Genomic DNA, 16,212 nt, shown 5'->3' on the forward strand with positions numbered 1-16,212 from the left:
TCCGCCATCCTAGTCACTGCCGTTGTGTCCTTGGGCAAGACACTTTACCCACCTGCTCCCAGTGCCACCCACACTGGTTTAAATGTAACTTAGATATTGGGTTTCACTATGTAAAGCGCTTTGAGTCACTAGAGAAAAGCGCTATCTAAATATAATTCACTTCACTTCACTTCACATTCACACACTAGGGCCAATTTAGTGTTGCCAATCAACCTATCCCCAAGTGCATGTCTTTGGAAGTGGGAGGAAGCCGGAGTACCCGGAGGGAACCCACGCAGTCACGGGGAGAACATGCAAACTCCACACAGAAAGATCCCGAGCCTGGGATTAAACCCAGGACTGCAGGACCTTCGTATTGTGAGGCAGACGCACTAACCCCTCAGCCACCGTGAAGCCTATGACAATTATATTGTGTCAATATTCAGTGTTTTATCGTTCATAGAAAAAAAATAAAATTCCATTCCGTTTTTATAGGCGGTTGGCCCTGTGATGAGGTGGCGATTTGTCCAGGGTGTACTCCGCCTTCCGCCCGATTGTAGCTGAGATAGACACCAGCGCCCCCCGCGACCCTAAAGGGAATAAGCGGTAGGAAATGGATGGATGGATGGATTTTTATGACGGTCTGTCATAACGTTTTTAGCATTCAATCAGACATTATTGTGAGGTTTTGTACCAGTGTTCCTAAAGATAGATATACCGGCCCCCAGACAATTTGGCCCCTGACTCAAAATAATTGCCCAGGCCTGCTCCAGAAGGTCTGATCTTTGGACACATAGACAAAGATAAGACTTTCTGGAAGAAAATTCTGTGGTCAGATGAAACTAAAATTGAGCTTTTTGGACACATGGACAAACTTCATGAATGTTTTTTTGCGACCAATCACTGCATCACAAAAAAATAAGACTTGTAGAAATGATTGGAAACTCAGGACAGCCATGACATTATGTTCGTTACAAGTGTATGTAAACGTTTGACCACGACTGTATATACCAGTGGTGTCAAACTCAAATACAGAGCGGGCCAAAATTTAAAACTGAACAAAGCCGCGGGCCGAGGTTAAACAAATTAACCCTTTAATAGGGACCCAAACAAGTTTTTCATTGAATATTGACCAAGCAAGGCTTATATAACTTTATAGTGACATGCAAAATCCAGTTTCAAATAATAATAATAAAAAAATATCAATAGCATATTGAATTAAATAAAAACACAAATTTCATGCCTTTTTTCGGCGGCGGGTTTGAGTTGGGGCGGGGTTTGGTGGTAGCGGGGGTGTATATTGTAGCGTCCCGGAAGAGTTAGTGATGCAAGGGTTTCTGGGTATTTGTCCGGTTGTGTTTATATTGTGTTACGGTGCGGATGTTCTCCCGAAATGTGTTTGTCGTTCTTGTTTGCTGTGGGTTCACAGTGTGGCGCATATTTATACGGCCACCCTCAGTGTGACCTGTATGGCTGTTGACCAAATATGCCTTGCATACACTTGTGTGTGTGTATGAGCCGCATATATTATGTGAGTGGGCCGGCACGCTGTTTTTATGGAAGAAAAGCGGACGTGGCGAGAACGCCAAAAGCAGTGCTTTTACGGCCCGCCCCCAATATTATTGTCCGGGTGGAAATCGGGAGAAATTCGGGAGGGGCACTGAACTTCGGGAGTCTCCCGGGAAAATTGGGAGGGTTGACGAGTATTAGTATTAGCGGAGAATGTGGTGTTACAGCGGCGGGCCAGCTCTAATGTTAATTTGATATTGCCTCAAGGGCCAAATAAAATTACACGGCGGGCCAAATTTGGCCCGCGGGCCAGAGTTTGACACCCATGGTACATATGGTATGTATATAATCCATTATTGACAACTTGACTGGGCCTTATTCTTTATCTTGCACATGTCACAGCGATGGAAGCTGACTAGGAAGAGCTAAAGATGAGAAGCAGCCAGAACTTTGTGAGTGCAGCGGGTCATGAATCTCCGGATGCCATCACCAGCATCTTTATTATCATCTGTCAGCTACAACAAATGGACGTGCAGGTCAAGAGAGGACCTGATGATGTATGACCACATTCCATCAATTTTGAGGCTCAAAGCACTTGTCACCTCTCTTTATCACTCGCCATCTACGTGTCACACTATCAATCAAAACGCCCCCACCCTCTTCAGGATAACACGATTCAAAGAGATGATATCCAAGAATTGTCATCCCGGGAGCAGAGAGGAGTTTTGTGTGTGAAAAGTAGAAGACAGCTGTGACAAGTCGCAGCGAAGCGACTGGACCACAGGGAAGTGTTGGGCGGCGGTGAGAGGGATCCGTAAAGATTTGGCTACGGGCTCCTGGATAAATAAGCCCAGATGGTCTCAGGTTTGAGAACATATGCCGGAAAATACAATAAAATACTCGAACTCGTGCTGGTTGCTAGAGAGACGCAAGTGTTTACGGTTGTCTCCGAGCTTCCTTCCAGGGTCGGCCCCTGGCATAAACGCTCTATGTGGTTGTTTAGGGCCACAACCCTTCATCAACGTGGTCGTCGTGCGCTGCAGGTGTTAGCTTGTTGTACTTTGATGGACTAACTCCCCTCACGGGTATAATTCTATTTTGTTTCTGCAAAACTTTTATTCAGTTGCAAGTACGGTTGTACGGTATACCGGTATTAGTAAAGTACTGTGATACTAATGAATCATATACGGTACTATACCGCCTCTGAAAAATACAAGTCCACCGACCCCCAACACCCCCCGTCGTCGTCACGTCGTGACATTGCTGGTTTTACGAGCAGACGAGCATGTTCAGCAGCGCACAGTCACAGAGTGCTTACAAGCAGACACAGTGTATAGACAGAAAAAGGAGAACGGACACATTTAGGCTTAAAAACTAACGATAAAAGTGCAGTTATAACACTGGAACGCCCTCAGGAAGGGCTGCTTTTAAGACATGGCTAGCTAGATAACGGCTAAAGTCCAACCCTAGTCGGCAGTGTTTTAGCCACTTTTAAATCACTAATCCTCGCCTCAATGGCAACAAATAAAGTACGTTTCTTACAAGTATCATCCCTGCAGAAAAAGGAATAGCCAAATATGTTTCACTACACACCATAGTTTTCCGGAGTCAAAATGTAAAAACAAAAGCCATTGATGGATCTTCCCCTAACATCCACTGAGCTTATGTAACAAAATGTTGTTCTTATCTGTGCTGTAAAGTTCAAATTTGAATGACAATAAAAAGGAAGTCTAAGTCTGTAATAATGATACCAAGTACAGTAGCCTATCTGATCGATACCACTATGATTACGTTGATATTTTTTGACAACAAAACATCTTCTTTCATTTAAAAAAAATGTATATTATGTTTATAAACTCAGGAAATGTCTCCCTGGACACATGAAGACTTTGAATATGACCAATGTATGATCCTGTAACTACTTGGTATCGCATTGATACCCAAATTTGTAGCATCACCCAAAACTAATGTAAAGTATCCAAACAACAGAAGAATAAGTGATTATGACATTTTAAAAGAAGTGTAGATAGAACATGTTAAAAGAGAAAGTAAGAAGATAGTACCAGTAAATGAACAAGTAGATTAATAATTCATTTTCTACCACTTGTCCTTAGTAATGTTGACAAAATAATAGAATGATAAATGACACAATATGTTACTGCATACACCAGAAGCTGAATTAGGAGCCTTTGTTTGCTTCCTTACTACTAAAAGACAAGTTGTCTTGTATGTTCACTATTTTATTTAAGGACAAAATTGCAATAAGAAACATATGTTTAAGCCAATAATGCAATTTTTTTGTGCTCCCCTTTATTTAGCAAAGTACCGAAAAGTACAGAAAATCATGAAATAATGTTGGTACCGGTACCAAAATATTGTTATCGAGACAACACTAGTGCCAAGTCAACAAGTCCTTTGTAATAGTTTTAGTTCGGTTTAGCAACCGAGTCCATTCAAAACCCCATACAAATATTTCATAATTTAGCCTCGCTGTGAACGCCGTCGTCGTGACAAATTTACGGCTGTATTTGTAAAACTACTTTACAATTTGTGTTCATATTGTGGCCAAACCTTTTACCCCAAGATATAATGTCTAAACAACATTATATTTTTTCAGTTTTCGCCAATATATTGTGTGTTGTTGACTTTTTCAAATAACACCGTAGCGGCATAGCAGTTTTGAATTGGCCTGACTTTTCTTTCCCGCGTAGATCTATCGACCATTTTTTAAAATCTTTATTATAAAAACTTTGGACACTACCTGGAATAGAAACACAAGCTGACTACTCAATATATCTGATTGAACTGAATTGTAGTTGTTTGGCTTATTGTTCATACCTGATTATTGATAGTTAATACACATGTATACATAACTTGTAAAATATTAATAACACATTATTTCTTAATATCTAATAATGAAGATACTTGAACTGCACTTTTGCTGGTTTTATGCGCACACTCAGGAACCCAAAGCCAAGTCTACTTCTGGTCAGCAAAAGTAATACAACTAACCCTCACTGTTAATTGGTTCTAAACCGCGACGGTTAGTGTTACCGTTTGATACTGTAATCATTGTAGAACTTTGCTGCATTACCCCACCCGGGATGGGCACCATGCTAACTTTGGTCACAATAATCGTAACATCCCTCGTTGAGACTTAAGTTGATGTATGAGAAGCCTAGCGAGTTATTGGTGATTCTGACATTTTTTTAGCATAATGATAATCTTTGTGTTATAGTGTTCAAACTGTGTTGTAACTACGGCTGGGCAATATATCGATATACTCGATATATCGCGGGTTTGTCTCTGTGCGATATAGAAAATTACTATATCGTGATATTCGAGTATACATTCTCACACAGTTGCTTTTAGCTGCGGGCATTACACTGCAGGCTCTTCTCACTCTTTCGTCTCTCCTTTTCACAGACAACAAGCGCACCTTCTTTCATACGTCACATACGTATACGCCCTCGCGGAGCAGAGAGGTAGCAAAATAAGTAACGTCAGCTGTGGTGCGATGCGGTAATAGGAGAGAAAGAAGGTGCGAATCTGGTAACAAATGAAGAAAAAAATTATTCCCAACAAAAACAGCAGTGGGTCCATCGTCTGGCAGTGGTTTGGCTTCAAGTGGGAATATGTCGAACAGACAACCGGAATTTGTCAAGTGTGGGGCAAAAGCATTGCTACAAAAAGTAGCATTACTGCTAATAGGTAGCATCATTTGAAAAGCCACTTTCCAGAGAATGAAGAATGCTCACTTCACATGTCAACATCTCGAGTCGGTGCCACTGGCCCACACCATCAAAATGCCGAGGCAAACATTTCCAGATCGACACCGTACGAAAAAAATAGTCAACAAAAGAAGATAATGTCCGCAGTAACTTACCACATAGCGAAGGACGAACAATATTTGATTTCCGATTATGCAGCTCATTTTTATTTGACAGTTATTTAAATATTTTGTGTGACATCATGCACAAAAGTGCACTTTGTTTTAAGCTATTGTAGTGGCGTTCTGTACAAAAAGTGCACTTTATTTTGTGTTGTTTTGATATGTCATCTTAGTGACATCATGCACAAAAGTGCACTCAGAGCTTGTTTGAAAATGTCTCTGACAATCTTGCACTTTCTGTTTTGAAATGACACTAATATTTGTGCCACTGCTTAGTAACTGTTTGATAAATACTAGGGCTGTGAATCTTTGGGTGACCCACGATTCGATTCAATATCGATTTTTGGGGTCACGATTCGATAATATATCGATTTTTTTCAATTCGATTCGATTCTCGATTCAAAAACGATATTTTTCCGACTCAAAACGAAAATTACTATATCGTGATATTCGATTATACATTCTCACACAGTTGCTTTTAGCTGCGGGCATTACACTACAGGCTCTTCCCACTCTTTCTTGTCTCTCCTTTTCAAAGACAACAAGTGCAACTTCTTACATACGTCACACACGTATACGCCCTCGCGGAGCAGAGAGGTAGCAAAATAAGTAACGTCAGCCGTGGTGCGATGCGGTAATAGGAGAGAAAGAAGGTGCGAATCTGGTAACAAATGAAGAAAAAAATAATTCCCAACAAAAACGGTAGTGGGTCCATCGTCTGGCAGTGGTTTGGCTTCAAGTGGGAATATGTCGAACAGACAACCGGAATTTGTCAAGTGTGGGGCAAAAGCATTGCTACAAAAAGTAGCATTACTGCTAATAGGTAGCATCATTTGAAAAGCCACCTGCCAGAGAATGAAGAGTGCTCACTTCACATGTCAACATCTCGAGTCGGTGCCACTGGCCCACACCATCGAAATGCCGAGGCAAACATTTCCAGATCGACACCGTATGAAAAAAATAGTCAACAAAAGAAGAGAATGTCCGCAGTAACCTACCACATAGCGAAGGACGAACAATATTTGATTTCCGATTATGCAGCTCATTTTTATTTGACAGTTATTTAAATATTTTGTGTGACATCATGCACAAAAGTGCACTTTGTTTTATACTATTGTAGTGGTGTTCTGTACAAAAAGTGCACTTTATTTTGTGTTGTTTTGATATGTCATCTTAGTGACATCATGCACAAAAGTGCACTCAAAGCTTGTTTGAAAATGTCTCTGACAATCTTGCACTTTCTGTTTTGAAATGACACTAATATTTGTGCCGCTGCTTAATAACTGTTTGATAAATACTAGGGCTGTGAATCTTTGGGTGACCCACGATTCGATTCAATATCGATTCTTGGGGTCACGATTCGATAATATATCGATTTTTTTCGATTCGATTCGATTCTCGATTCAAAAACGATATTTTTCCGACTCAAAACGATTCCGCATTCATTCAATACATAGGATTTCAACAGGATCTACCCCAGTCTGCTGACATGCTAGCAGAGTAGTTGATTTAAAAAAAAAAGCTTTTATAATTGTACAGGACAACAAATTATCAACTGATTGCAATAATGTAAGATTTTTTAATCTATTAAACAAACCAAATATATGACTTATTTTATCTTTGTGAAAACATTGGACACAGTGTGTTGTCAAGCTTATGAGATGCGATGCAAGTGTAAGCCACTGTGACACTATTGTTCTTTTTTTTTTATAAATGTCTAATGATAATGTCAATGAGGGATTTTTAATCATTGCTATGCTGAAATTACAACTAGTATTGATACTGTTGTTGATAATATTCATTTTAGGTTCACTACTTTTGGTTTGTTTTGTATCGTGTTTGTGTCTCCTAAATTGCTCTGTTTATTGCAGTTCTGAGTGTGGCTGGGTCAGGTTTGGTTTTGAAATTGGATTGCATTGTTATGGTATTGCTGTGTAGTGGTTTGTTGGATTGATAAAAATAAAAAAATAAATCGATTTAAAAAAAAAAAGAGAATCGATTCTGAATCGCACAACGCATTCGAATCGATTTTTTCCACCCCCCCTAATAAATACAGTTTTGGTCAATTGACTTAGTTGTGATTTCCCTCTCTGCATGAAAGTTTAAAATGCAGTATGAACAATAATGTTTTAATGTAGACACATAGAATCATCATACTGCTGTGAGTATATGTATCAAGTGTTAATTCAAGGCTAAGGCAAAATACCGAGATATATATCGTGTATCGCAATACGGCCTAAAAATATCGAGATATCAAAAATGGCCATATCGCCCAGCCCTGGTTGTAACCAATGAAAACATGTTTTAAAACAACCACTTTTGAAATCTCCAAAAACATAGTGATGTTCATCAAATACTTCAATGAAAATCCAATCGAAAACAGCGAAGAAACAGAAACACGTGCTATCAGACAGCGACAATTCAAAAAGTGAAGTGAAGTGAATTATATTTATATAGCGCTTTTCTCAAGTGACTCAAAGCGCTTTACATAGTGACACCCAATATCTAAGTTACATTTAAACCAGTGTGGGTGGCACTGGGAGCAGTTGGGTAAAGTGTCTTGCCCAAGGACACAACGGCAGTAACTAGGATGGCACAAGCGGGAATCGAACCTGCAACCCTCAAGTTGCTGGCACGGCCACTCTACCAACCAAGCTATGGACGTTATCATTTGTAGCCGCTTGGCAACACACAGGGTCTACAAAAAAAAAGTGGGCCGAAGCCGCCACACCGCTTGAGCATGAGGGTCAGAAAAGACTTATCTCTGTCGCTCATGAGCGCCTGTCAAAATACAGACACAGCGACACGATCGCAACTCTTCCAAATGTAGGCATTTTTACAATGCTGAGAACCGGGGGTCAGGAGGGTCGCGCCTTCCCAGGCTGCGCTGCTTGGCTGGTGGCCTGTCACAGGGACAAGACCAGCTGTTGCAGGGCGGGGGAGTTGTTAGTAGCTCCGTGTGATGGGGTGCTAACCCAAACGACAAGCCTTGGCCCAGCTCACTTGAGATGTCCGACGGATTTAGGAATCTCTTCCGAGGCATTCCGCAAATGTCACGGCATCCCTAGGGCCAAACCAGGACTTGAGGCTTACATTTCCCACCAGCTACCGGGTGAACTTCCAACACATCCCACACACAAACACTCCTGCAGGAATCTGCTAATCATCGAAGCTGGAATCCTCCTCCTCCTCTTTCCCCACACGGACTCATTAAGAACACATTAGTGACCACCAAGGAAGAGAAACTATACTGGAACTACAGAATGTCATTTCTGATTTGAATTGGTTGAGAAAAATGGAACTCAGTAATAAGTAAGTAAGTAGTAAGTCAATTGTATTCATAAAGCGCTTTTCACTTATAAAATCACAAAGCGCTGTACAAAACATAGGTGACGTAAGACAACAATTCGAATAAAACAACAAGGGCCACATTATAAAAAGGACACAAAGTGGATTAAAAATGAATTGATTTACGTGGACCCCGACTTAAACAATTGAAAAACTTATTCGGGTGTTACCATTTAAAGTTAAAGTTAAAGTACCAATGATTGTCACACACACTAGGTGTAGCGAAAATATTCTCTGCATTTGACCCATCACCCTTGAACACCCCCTGGGAGGTGAGGGGAGCAGTGGGAATCATTTATGGGGATTTAACCCCCAATTCAAATCCTTGATGCTGAGTGCCAAGCGGGGAGGTAATGGGTCCCCTTTTTATAGTCTTTGGTATGACTGGGCCGGGGTTTGAACTCACAACCTACCGATCTCAGGGCGGACACCACTAGGCCACTGAGTAGGTTTAGTGGTCAATTGTACGGAATATGTACTGAACTGTACAATCTACTAATACAGGTTTCAATCAATCAATCAATCAATAGTTAAAAGGTGCATTAACTAAAAGCTTTACTAAAAAGAGAAGTTTCCAAATGTTTCTTAAAACTTTCAACACAGTCAAGATCACGGAGGGACTGGTGCAAATTGTTCCAGAGTCTGGGAGCTATAGCCTGGAGTGCCAGGTCTCCACGGGTTTTCAAACGAGTTTTTGGGATCTTGAAGAAGACCCTGGCCTGAAGACTGGACGGAGGCTGTGCCCTGAAAAATGGGGGCGTAAAAAATCAGTGATGTACTGAGGGGCCCCACCATGCAACGCACGGAATGTAAGGACTAAAATCTTAAACTCAATGTGTAATTTAACTGGAAGCCAATGAAGACTGGATACAATGGGGTTCTTCTTTGCGATGAGGTGGCGACTTGTCCAGGGTGTACACCGCCTTCCGTCCGAATGCAGCTGAGCTCCAGCACCCCCCGCAACCCCGAAAGGGACAAGCGGTACAAAATGGATGGATGGAAGGGCTGTTCTGGGTGCACCGGTCAAGTCTGGCAGCCGCATTTTGTACAGTCTGAAATCTCTTTAGCGTTGACTTGTTGAAGAGAGTGACAAGAATTGCAATGGTCAATATGAGATGAAATGAACGCGTGAATGATCATTCCCAAATCAAATTTTGAAAATAAATTTCTCACTTTAGAATTATTTCTGAGATGAAAAAAACAGTTTTTGGTCAGTTGACGAAATTGACCCTCCAAAGACACGGACTGATCAAACACAACCCCAAGGTTTCTGAGTCTGCCTGTAAACGATGCACCCAGAACACCAAGGGAGTTCTTAATTAGGGGGATCTTTTTATCGGGAGAAATTATCAGAGTTTCCGTTTTGATTACATTTATCCTGAGGAAATTTGAGGGCAACCAGCGAACATTAATTCAGATTTTTTTTTTTTGTTAATGGAAATTGCGTGTTATGAAAAATGCGTAAGTACAGAAAAAGTGTGGAATTTTGTGCAAAACAGACGTAACGAACGGTTTGAATCGGTTAGAATGTTGAAGTAGTAAGAAAATGGAATGGAATTTGAGTTAGGGAAATTTGGAAATTACAGAACATTTTGTAATTAAGGACTTTGATAGCCCAAATGGGCCCTGTGATGAGGTGGCGACTTGTCCAGGGTGTATCCCGCCTTCCGCCCGATTGTAGCTGAGATAGGCACAGGCGCCCCCCGCGACACCAAAGGGGAATAAGCGGTAAAAAATGGATGGATGGATGGATAGCCCAGATGTCCTAAAACTGGAATTTATGGACATTTGTGCACCATATCCACGAAGGACCTAAAAATGTTGACATTGGAATGGTTTAAATTGGTGGAGAAATATGGAAGTACAGCTGTACCCCAACTTACAGATGCAAGTATTTTGAGATATGTGCAGTCCCTCTGCTTTGAGTTATGCTTGAAGTTGCAAGCATAATTTGAGTTACGAGCTTTCCCGCTGCAAGATGGCATAGCTAATGCCATAACATCTGCCCCAAACATCTGGTCTTAAAGTTAAAGTTAAAGTACCACTGATAGTCACACACACACTAGGTGTGGTGAAATGTGTCCTCTGCATTTGACCCATCACCATGTTCACCCCCTGGGAGGTGAGGGGAGCAGTGAGAAGCAGCACTGACCGGGCTCAGGAATCATTTTGGTGATTGAACCCCCAATTCCAACCCTTGATACTGAGTGCCAAACAGGGAGGTAATGGATCCCATTTTTGTAGTCTTTGGTATGACTCGGCCGAGGTTTGAACTCACTCTAGCCACAAGGCCACTGAGCAGGTTTGCCGGTATTAGCTTTTAGCTATAGATCAACATAACTTTTTTATCCAACACAGTCCATCTTCCACATCTTTTTCCTTCTGAGATTTGCTCCTCAACCCACGGCTCGGCTTCCTTCGCACGCCTTTGGCTGCTTTGGGTTCCCGGCAGTCTTTCGCTCCCCCGTGCTATAAAGCGGCGATATCTCCGGTGCCGGTGCTGCCCAGCCTTGTGTGTTAGAAACCCTCTGAGCACAAGTCTGAAAAGTGTCTACTCTTCTCCCGCACTACCCTGATTGTGGGAAATAGCATAACTACGAATATTCGCTTTTTCAACGTCAATACTCGGTGCTATCTCAGCCTTTTTGACCGGCCATCCCTCTTTGGTAACTTGGCTCGTTGTTGGATCTGATCAGACAGGAAGACGCCAATCGAAAAAAAATAAAACGGGATCTCTAAGGCTATGTCTAGATTAAGCCGGAAAACCCCTTAAATGAATAATTATTTAGCCTAAACCAGCATTTAAGGTTCCCCTCCTTGGATAACTTTTTACACGGGTAAGTGCGCTGTCTATTAGCTTTGTATGGACTCCTTGATCATTTACAATCTGAGTTCGGAGAGGAAGCGACGCCTGAAAGTGACATCAAAAAGAACGCGACACAGCCAGCTTCATAACAACCCATTCGGTAACTCAGCGGCAACCACTGGAATGATGGCGGCGAGTCATCCGGACACGTCCGTGTTTCTCCTTCTTGTACATGTACAGGTGCTTTTGGAAATCCCACATTAATACCTTAAAACCTTATTACTAATGGTTTTTATCTAGTTTGCACTTTGTCTGTATTATTACTACTATCATTATTATCTACTCCTCTTTGCATCATTCTTTTTATTTTCCTATCTTAATGATGTTAGATCTGTGTTGTTGTTGTTGGGGACAAGTGTTGTAAATACAATTTGGCTACAAACACTACGATGCATACATTGGATCAGTGGTTGTCAACCTTTTTTCAGTGATGTACCCACTGTGAACATTTTTTTAATTCAAGTACCCCCCAATCAGAGCAAAGCATTTTTGGTTGAAAAAAAAATAAAGAAGTAAAATACAGCACTATGTCATCAGTTTCTGATTTATTAAATTGTATATCAGTGCAAAATATTGCTAATTTGTGGTGGTCTTTCTTGAACTATTTGGAAAATAATATTCAAAAATACGACAAACTTGTTGAAAAATAAACAAGCGATTCAATTATAAATAAAGATTTCTACACATAGAAGTAATCATCAACTTAAAGTGCCCTCTTTGGGGATTGTAATAGAGATCCATCTGGATTCATCAACTTCATTCTAAATATTTCTTCACAAAAAAAGAAATCATCAATATTTATGGAACATGTCCACAAAAAATCTAACTGTCAACACTGAATATTGCATTGTTGTATTTTTTTCAGTTTATGAACTTACATTCATAATTTGTTGAAGTATTATTCAATAAATATATTTATAAAGGATTTTTGAATTGTTGCTATTTTTAGAATATTTAAAAAAAATCTCACGTACCCCTTGGCATACCTTCAAGTACCCCCGGGGGTACACGTACCCCCATTTGAGAACCACTGCATTGGATGACTGTTTCAGACATCTATGTTTCAGTATCTGTCCTTATTTTAAATAAACCGGAATATACAGTATATGTATACATATAATAAATAAATAATTATATACATATATATATAACTATATAAAGTGCAGCAAGTCCCAACGTCAATAGGAAATTGTGTTATCGAAATGTGGAATTACAGAAAAAGTAGGATATTTTGGACTGTGTTTAAGACATAAACCAGATGTACTGACTGAGCTGAACGTTTAGAACTTGGAAATGATTGACACGGTTGAAAATGCAAAAGTACTTAAATGGCGAAATAAGAATACTTTGTATATACTCTCAATATCAAACAAGAGAGAAAATAAAAAAAACATAAGACAATCTATTTGTGCTAAGAATAATTTGGTACAGAAAAACACAACAAAGATAAGAAAAAGTTGTGCTATCAAGTAGGAAGAACCAAGTAAAAGGTTAAAGGAGGGGCAATATTGTGGTCCTAAAGTTATTGCATGTAAGTTCAGGTTGCATAATGATGTGTTTTTTATACTATTCATGGTCTTAGTTCAATAGGAGCCATTGTGAAACCGACCAAACCGGACTCTCAAAGTTTTGTCCTGTGGAATTCCACACAAAGGAAGTATAATCAGTGAAAATGTATGCAAGCTTGAGTCAATGTTTGACTTGAAATATGCGTGTGACGACATGACCCTTCATGCGTCATCACGCTACTCCTAACAACACAGCCTATATTCCAAATAATCCACTTTTATTAGTGTCATCGGATCAGCCACGAGATGTTCCGCCAAACTTCCTCGTCCCCCAGTGTTCTTCATCCGTCCAGATGTTGCATGTCACTCTTGTGTTTCTTGGAATGTGGATAAGCTACCTCCGCTAGTCTCTTCAAGCCCACATATTGGCACACTGGGAAGAACTTGAATCATCAACAATTTCTAGAAAATAACCCCCCCATAATAGCTGTTACTTCCTCTTCTGGAGTCTGTTTTTCATCTTCTTGACATGTACGGGAGATGTCCACCAACATCTCCGCCCCCTCACCTGTACTTGCGTACGTCTGTGTGGGTGAAGAATGTTCTGGAAACAAGTGTGATGGCCCCAAAGCTTTTAAGCAGACTCACGGCCATTACAACAAAGGACCAACGAGTCTGGGTTTCATCGAGACAAACAGACAATGTTCCGCAAAAGTGGACTTTGTAAAACAGTATCACCAATGAGATCACTTCAAATTAGTCCTTAAAGAAACAGGGTGACCAGATTCAAGACCTACAATGAGTTAGAGACCAAAATGAAGAGAAATGGAAGTCATTGCTGAAGAAATGTCAAGACGAATTTGTAGCTGTTTGAGCAAGGCACTAAACAACAAAGCCTGTTTAGTGGCAGCAAAGACAGGGGCATTTTTACCACTGTGTTACATGGCCTTTCCTATTAACACTCAGTAAACATTTGGGAACTGTGGTTGGAGGGGATAGGAACCGTACTAAATGACGGTCTGAAACACTCAGTGGCCTAGTGGTTAGAGTGTCCGCCCTGAGAACGGTAGGTTGTGTGTTCAAATCCCGGCCGAGTCATAGCAAAGACTATAAAAAAAAAAATGGGACCCATTACCTCCCTGCTTGGCACTCAGCATCAAGGGTTGGAATTGGGGGTTAATCACCATAATCACCTCACTTCCCAGGGGGTGATCAAGGGGATGGGTCAAATGCATTCACCACACCTAGTGTGTGTGTGACGATCATTGATACTTTAACTTTAATTTCAAGATAAAGCCTTGGTGCCAGACCGTGTCATAAGCCTCGTTGAGGCCCGCCAGAACAACGCCCGCTTTGTGACTTTTTCCAAAGCTGTCTTTGATGTCGTTCGCCAGCTTTACGATCTGGTGGACACTGCTGCGTCCGCAGCGGAATCCGGCTTGTTGGTCGAGTAGTTGGGGGTATATGGTGGGGTCCAAGCGGGCCAAAAGATGACGCTCCAGGACCTTGATTGTGATGCATAGAAGTGAGATTGGGCGGTAGTTCTTGGGGTTGTCCGTTAGTTTGTTGGGTCTGGGTAAGGCAATGATTGTTGCCCATCGCCAGATCTTGGGTATTGCTAGCCTGTTGAGGCAGTTCTGACATTTTTGGCCACAGTGTAGCAAGAATTCTGGTGGGATATTGTCTGAACCCTGAGCTTTCCCGCTCTTCAGTTGTCCGATGGCAGTGGATAGCTCTTCAGATGTGAAGAGTGTCGACACGTGGCCGTCTATTCCTGGGGCTTGCCAGAGGTTTGTGGTTTCTTGCTTGACGGATTGGGTGTGGTCTTTTGCAGTGTCCGTGAATCGGCCATTAGCAAGAAGTTGTTCAGCAATCAAATTGGCCGATACAGGGCATTGTGTTGGTCTGGAGCTTCTGCCTTTGTCTAATGAATATATTGAAATAAAATAATCAATGGCTTATGGTCCCGCCCAGGAACCTGCGAAAATGTTTTGCTTGTTGGCGACTACGTTTTTTAAAAAATCTTGCTCAAATTTTACATACATGCGTTTGTCAGTCCACTAAAGATGTGTACCAAATTTAGTGATCGAGCTAAACACTATGACAACCAGTGTAACTTTAGGGTTAGATGGATCTGTGTGAAAAAACTCAAGTCAGTCCATTGTATGGGGATTAATACCAGTGCCATCATTTGCTGAATTTGTCAGAAAAAAACTATAGCAAAGGTGACACATGAAAGGGTTTGACAAATGTTCACCCTTTCACCAAGCTTACACGAACAAATGCAGTAAGTTGAGCTGATTTTGAGTTTATTTGGAACATGCATGCATACAACATGGCACATCCAAATTACCAGTTTCTCTATTCAACATGTTCGAAAAGGAGTAGGAAGAAGTAGAGCTTATTTAATCCTATCCTTTTTCCTTTACATGGCAGTTGCAAACACTTTTGTTCACTTCCTATTCTCAAATTATTCACAATATACTCCATAAGTAATAACATTTAAAATCAAATTAAAAAAAATAATTAATGAAGTAAGTTATATTTCATATGGTAAGATAAATAGGATTATCTAGAAAATTAATGGATGGATGAAATAAATTCAGAATGTTTATTATGGTTATTTTTCTTAGTACTTTGTATCAGCTAATCTCTAAGTAATTGTAATCATGAGGAATTGTAGTTGCCACTCATGACTGGCATATATTATTAAATTATCTCTCAGAAAATACTGGATTGGACGGATGATGTTCACATTCTCATTACTTTTGACCAGGGGCATCAAAGTAGAGGGCTCAGTGGGGACGTTGTACCGGGGCCCAAAACAGAGTGGGGCACTTGGGTTTTCTCAAATGGGGGTACTGGTACCCCTGGGGGTACGTGAAGGCATGCCAAGGGGTACGTGAGATGTTTTTAAAATATTCTAAAAATAGCAACAATTTTAAAATCCTTTATAAATATATTTATTGAATAATACTTCAACAAAATATGAATGTAAGTTCATAAACTGTGAAAAAAAATACAACAATGCAATATTCAGTGTTGACAGCTAGATTTTTTTGTGGACATGTTCCATAAATATTGATGATAAAGATGTATTTATTTGTGAA

At 40.6% G+C, this 16,212-nt stretch overlaps 1 protein-coding gene across 1 annotated transcript in view; it reads right to left on the bottom strand.

Annotated features, from left to right (window-relative positions):
• col4a1 (collagen, type IV, alpha 1) overlaps window positions 1–16,212 on the bottom strand; it is an 86,248-nt gene that overhangs the window by 61,934 nt on the left and 8,102 nt on the right.

Source organism: Nerophis ophidion, linkage group LG19 (genome assembly GCF_033978795.1).
Source record: "Nerophis ophidion isolate RoL-2023_Sa linkage group LG19, RoL_Noph_v1.0, whole genome shotgun sequence".
Lineage (NCBI taxonomy): Eukaryota > Metazoa > Chordata > Actinopteri > Syngnathiformes > Syngnathidae > Nerophis > Nerophis ophidion.